General features: G+C 49.6%; 1 pseudogene; it reads right to left on the bottom strand.

Moving 5' to 3' along the window:
* Positions 1-432: 432 nt before the first annotated feature.
* LOC135538016 (M-phase inducer phosphatase 2-like) lies at positions 433-6521 on the bottom strand (annotated as a pseudogene).
* Between the last annotated feature and the right edge of the window lie 30 nt (positions 6522-6551).

The raw sequence follows: 6551 nt of genomic DNA, 5'->3' as shown, positions 1-6551 counted from the left end.
GGGGGAGTAGGGTTACAGCTCTCTTGGCTTGAGGCAGTAGGGTTACCGGGAGGCAGGCAGTAGGGTTACAGGGGAGGGGCAGGCAGTAGGGTTGGGGGGAGGGGGCAGGCAGTAGGGTTACAGGGGGGAGGAGGCAGGCAGTAGGGTTACAGGGAGGGCAGTAGGGTTACGGGGGAGCAAGCAGGCAGTAGGGTTACAGGGAGGGAAAAGGATGGCGTAGGGTTACAGGGGGAGGGGAGTAGGGAGGGTGGGCAGTAGGGTTAATGGAGAGGGGGCAGTAGGGTTACGGGGAGGCAGGCAGTAGGGTTATGGTGGGGGGAGGAGGCAGGCAGTAGGGTTGAGAGGGGGGCAGTAGGGTTACGGGGGAGGCAGGCAGTAGGGTTACAGGGGGAGGGGGTAGGGAGGGTGGGCAGTAGGGTTACGGGGGGGGGGCTACAGCTTCTTCCAGTCTGCTGTACAGTCCCTCTTGCTGCGCTCCCCGGCCCAGGTCCTGCTCTTCAGTCTGAACTTCCTCAGGTCCTCTTTAAAGTCCTGGTGGTGCATGGGCCGGTACCCCTGGGGCTCACACTGCATCTGGAGTGAGAAGGAGTCTCCATCAATGCATTGCCATTACAATGTGTGGTCGCCAAACTGAACGGCTTGTTATAGAAACTACACAGAAACAAAAATATTCATGTCAACTAATTCACTTTTGATTATTAGTGATAAAGCCATCAAAATGTTTCAAAAGTAGGATTGTGTTTTACCCGGAAGTAGGGAAGAACTCTTGTAGCCTCCCCTTGAGAATGTAGATTTCTGGGTAGTGCAGGTTAGGGTACTCGTTCATCGTCTGTCCCTCTCTATGCAACGACACATCCTGGGCCCTCGCTCTGAGGAGAACTCACAGTGGAAGACGAGGAGCACCCTGTGGTCAGGGGAGAGGGGGCGATGGGGGTGCGAAGGAGGCTCCCTCACACACTGCCCTCCTGGTAGAGGTTCAGGGGCTCCTTGATGTGGCCCCCAAACTCATACAGGTAGCGACAGTCAATCACCACGATCCTCTCGACAACATGATGCAGCTGGCCGCTCAGAGCGGACACCATCTGAGGAGGAACAGACAGGTTAGTCTCCGGTTATAGAGGATCAGCTGGCCGCTCAGAGCAGACAGGTTAGTCCCAGGTTATAGAGGATCCAGCTGGCCGCTCAGAGCAGACACCATCTGACGAACAGACAGGTTATAGAGGATCCAGCTGGCCGCTCAGAACAGACCGGTTGGTCTCCAGGTTATAGAGGACCCAGCTGGCCGCTCAGAGCGGACAGGTTAGTCTCAGGTTATAGAGGACCCAGCTGGCCGCTCAGAGCAGACAGGTTAGTCTCCAGGTTATAGAGGATCCAGCTGGCCGCTCAGAGCGGACGGGTTAGTCTCAGGTTATAGAGGATCCAGCTGGTCGCTCCAGAGCGGACAGGTTAGTCTCAGGTTATAGAGGATCCAGCTGGCCGCTCAGAGCAGACAGGTTAGTCTCAGGTTATAGAGGATCCAGCTGGCCGCTCAGAGCGGACAGGTTAGTCTCCAGGTTATGAGGATCCAGCTGGTCGCTCAGAGCGGACAGGTTAGTCTCAGGTTATAGAGGATCCAGCTGGCCGCTCAGAGCGAACACCATCTGAGGAGGAACATGACAGGTTATTATGATCCAAAGTCATTCTTCTGTTTGTCACCATCTGAGTGAATGACAGTTGTAGGTCTCCACAGGAGGATCCAGCTGGGCCGCTCAGAGATGACAGGTTGTCTGTGTTATAGAGGACTCCAGCTGGGCGCCTCAGAGCGTGGACACAGGTTAGTCTCAGGTTATAGAGGACCCAGCTGATGCCTCAGGGAGTGGGACAGGTTAGTCCCAGGTTATAGAGGATCCAGCTACGCCTGCTGACACCATTCTGAGGAAGAACAGAACGTATGGGTTAGTTCCCAGGTTATAGAGGATCCAGCTACGCCAGAGCATGACAGGCGTGGTCTCAGTTAGAGAGGACCTGGAAAGGCTGATTTCAGAGTTTTGATGTGTTAGTTCCAGGTTACAGAGGACCAGCTGGCCGCTCAGAGCGGACAGGTTAGTCCCAGGTTATAGAGGATCCAGCTGGCCGCTCAGAGCGGACACCATCTGAGGAACAGACAGGTTAGTCTCAGGTTATAGAGGATCCAGCTGGCCGCTCAGAGCAGACAGGTTATAGAGGATCCAGCTGGCCGCTCAGAGCAGACAGGTTAGTCTCAGGTTATAGAGGATCCAGCTGGCCGCTCAGAGCAGACAGGTTAGTCTCAGGTTATAGAGGATCCAGCTGGTCGCTCAGAGCGGACACCATCTGAGGAACAGACAGGTTAGTCCCAGGTTATAGAGGATCCAGCTGGCCGCTCAGAGCAGACAGGTTAGTCCCAGGTTATAGAGGACCCAGCTGGCCGCTCAGAGCGGACAGGTTAGTCTCAGGTTATAGAGGATCCAGCTGGCCGCTCAGAGCAGACAGGTTAGTCTCAGGTTATAGAGGACCCAGCTGGCCGCTCAGAGCGGACAGGTTAGTCTCAGGTTATAGAGGATCCAGCTGGCCGCTCAGAGCGGACAGGTTAGTCTCAGGTTATAGAGGACCCAGCTGAGCCGCTCAGAGCGGACAGGTTAGTCTCAGGTTATAGAGGACCCAGCTGGCCGCTCAGAGCGGACAGGTTAGTCTCAGGTTATAGAGGATCCAGCTGACCGCTCAGAGCGGACAGGTTAGTCTCAGGTTATAGAGGACCCAGCTGGCCGCTCAGAGCGGACAGGTTAGTCTCAGGTTATAGAGGACCCAGCTGGCCGCTCAGAGCAGACAGGTTAGTCTCAGGTTATAGAGGATCCAGCTGGCCGCTCAGAGCAGACAGGTTAGTCTCAGGTTCGAGCCCCAATACTTAGAGCATGGTTATATGCAAAAACATTCATATTACCATCAATTTAACCATTTTGTGCGATAAATTTAAAAAAAAAATCAGTTTAAGTTAAAAATGGACAGTTACATTAATGACAGGACTCGGTTCAAACATTCAGGAAATGCATAAATCCACATTGATGTGCAACCTGTCAAAATAGTAACTATAATGAGACATCTGGTCTCTTGATCATACTTTCAAACCTACCACACCAGTCACCTGAGGAAGAGTAATTCGGTGACAGATATTTAAACTATGATCTTGTTGCTGGATTGAGCGACTAATTAGCCTACGTGGCCACCGAATGACCTGTCAAAATCTCCCCGCTTGGCAAACAATCCAAACAGGATGAATTGGAAACTTTCACAGTGATGACTCTCAGTGTTCACAAACGCACAAACAATGAAACAAACTTAATAGATAGTAAAATAAGGCTTTTTCAAGTACAATTATTACAATAAACACTAGGAGCAGTAAAAACTATACATCCAGAAAGCTGTTTAAACCAGGCCTGCAGTCAGCTTTTCTTATTGATATACCTGGTGGTCTGTCTCCATAACACCAGGGTCTGTCTCCACACACCAGGTCTGTCTCCAGCAATAATTGTGGTCTGTCTCCCCATAACACCAGGTCTGTCTCCATAACACCAGGGTCTGTCTCCATAACACCAGGGTCTGTCTCCATAACACCAGGGTCTGTCTCCATAACACCAGGGTCTGTCTCCATAACACCAGGGTCTGTCTCCATAACACCAGGGTCTGTCTCCATAACACCAGGGTCTGTCTCCATAACACCAGGGTCTGTCTCCATAACACCAGGGTCTATTGTCTTTGGGTTAATCGTCCGAGCTCAACATGGTTTTTAGTAGATAAACTATGTAGCATCTACAACTTCCTACTGGATATTTGACTACCTTACGATATATTTCTAGAGGCCTTATAAAAACATTAAAAAGTTAGTTAAACGAGTGTTCAGTAGTCAAATAAGCTCAAGAGGCTTGGCAGGTTGGATGTTGTGAGGTGAGAAGACCGGGGACCTTGGTCAAACACCCCATGCGCTCTGGTCAAAAGTAGTGCACTACATAGGGAATACTAGTGGTGATTAGACACATGGCTGTATCATATAACAGCAGTAGTTCTCACCATCTCAGGGGTGATGTATTTCAGGTCCTGGTGTTTACCCTCCACGGTGGACAGGACACAGGGTTTGGTGAAATCTCCGATCAGCTCTCTGTCCTGGTCAGACTCACTAGTGTCCAGCAGCTTCTCAATCTCAGTGTGGTTACAGAACGTCTAGGAAGGAGAGAGAGAGATCCCTGGTTACAGAACAAATAGGAAGGAGAGAGAGAGAGAGAGAGAGTCCCTGGTTACAGAACGAATAGGAAGGAGAGAGAGAGAGAGAGAGATCCCTGGTTACAGAACGAATAGGAAGGAGAGAGAGAGAGAGAGATCCCTGGTTACAGAACGAATAGGAAGGAGAGAGAGAGAGATCCCTGGTTACAGAACGAATAGGAAGGAGAGAGAGATCCCTGGTTACAGAACGAATAGGAAGGAGAGAGAGATCCCTGGTTACAGAACGAATAGAAAGGAGAGAGAGATCCCTGGTTACAGAACGAATAGGAAGGAGAGAGAGAGATCCCTGGTTACAGAACGAATAGGAAGGAGAGAGAGAGAGATCCCTGGTTACAGAACGAATAGGAAGGAGAGAGAGAGATCCCTGGTTACAGAACGAATAGGAAGGAGAGAGAGATCCCTGGTTACAGAACGAATAGGAAGGAGAGAGCCGGATCTCGGCAGTCAGACAAAGCAGAATCTTTGATCGACAAACCACCTTGCATCCCAAAAAACACCTCATTATGTGACCAATATTAGAGAGTCTCTTCGCTTAATCTGATCCCTTCAAACACGCTGACTGTGGGGGGTGGAGACTAGAGAAATCATAATCGGTCGACCTCAACGCCGATACCGATTATTGGAAGGACAAAAAGCCGATACCGAGCAAAAATCTGCCGTTTTTTATTTATAATAACGACAATACTGAATGAACACATTCTAACTTAATATAATTCATCAATAAAATCAATTTAGCCTCAAGTAAAATAATGAAACATGTTCAATTTGGTTTAAATAAGGCAAAAAAAGTGTTGGAGAAGTAAAAGTGCAATATGTGCCATGTAAGAAAGCTAACGTTTCAGTTCCTTGCTCAGAACATGAGAACATATGAAAGTTGGTGGTTCCTTTTAACATGAGTCTTCAATATTCCCAGGTAAGAAGTTTTAGGTTGTAGTTACTATAGGACTATTTCCCTCTATACCATTTGTATTTCATATACCTTTGACTATTGGATGTTCTTATAGGCACTTTAGTATTGCCAGTGTAACAGTATAGCTTCCGTCCCTCTCCTCGCTCCTCCCTGGGCTCGAACCAGGAACACATCGACAACAGCCACCACATCAAGGCATTACCCATGCAGAGCAAGGGAAACAACCACTCCAAGTCTCAGAGCGAGTGATGTTTGAAACGCTATTAGCGCGCTAACTAGCCAGCCATTTCAAATCGGTTACACCAACCTCATCTCGGGAGTTGATAGGTTTGAAGTCAAACAGCGCAATGCTTGACGCACAACGAAGAGCTGCTGGCAAAACGCACAAAAGTGCTGTTTGAATGTTTACGCGCCTGCTTCTGCATACCACCACTCAGTCAGATACTTAGATGCTTGTATGATTGTATGCTCAGTCAGATTATATGCAACGCAGGACACGCTAGATAATATCTAGTAATATCATCAACCATGTGTAGTCAACTAGTGATTATGATCGATTGTTTATAAGATAAGTTTAATACGAGCTAGCAACTTACCTTGGCTTACTGCATTCGCGTAACAGGCAGTCTCCTTGTGGAGTGCAACGAGAGAGTGGCAGGTCATTATTGCGTTGGACTAGTTAACTGTAAGGTTGCAAGATTGGATCCCCGAGCTGACAAGGTGAAAATCTGTCATTCTGCCCCTGAACCAGGCAGTTAACCCACCGTTTCTCATTGAAAATAAGAATGTGTTCCTAACTGACTTGCGTAGTTAAATAAAGGTACAAAAAAAATATACAAAAAAAGCGCCCAAAAATACCGATTTCCGTTTATGAAAACTTGAAAATCGGTCGACCTCTAGTGGAGACATTGCGCAGGGAGGACCAGGGGACTGTAGGGGCGGAGACATTGAGCAGGGAGGACCAGGTGACTGTAGGGGCGGAGACATTGAGCAGGGAGGACCAGGTGACTGTAGGGGCAGAGACATTGAGCAGGGAGGACCAGGTGACTGTAGAGGCGGAGACATTGAGCAGGGAGGACCAGGTGACTGTAGGGGCGGAGACATTGAGCAGGGAGGACCAGGTGACTGTAGGGGCGGAGACATTGAGCAGGGAGGACCAGGTGACTGTAGGGGCGGAGACATTGAGCAGGGAGGACCAGGGGACTGTAGGGGCAGAGACATTGAGCAGGGAGGACCAGGGGACTGTAGGGGCGGAGACATTGAGCAGGGAGGACCAGGTGACTGTAGGGGCGGAGACATTGAGCAGGGAGGACCAGGTGACTGTAGGGGCGTGAGACATTGAGCAGGGAGGACCAGGGAGACTGTAGGG

This window comes from Oncorhynchus masou, unplaced genomic scaffold, assembly GCF_036934945.1.
Source record: "Oncorhynchus masou masou isolate Uvic2021 unplaced genomic scaffold, UVic_Omas_1.1 unplaced_scaffold_8902, whole genome shotgun sequence".
In the NCBI taxonomy this organism is placed as follows: Eukaryota; Metazoa; Chordata; class Actinopteri; order Salmoniformes; family Salmonidae; genus Oncorhynchus; species Oncorhynchus masou.
Note: the sequence above shows the minus strand (reverse complement) of the source record. Positions and strands in the feature narration are given on the sequence as shown.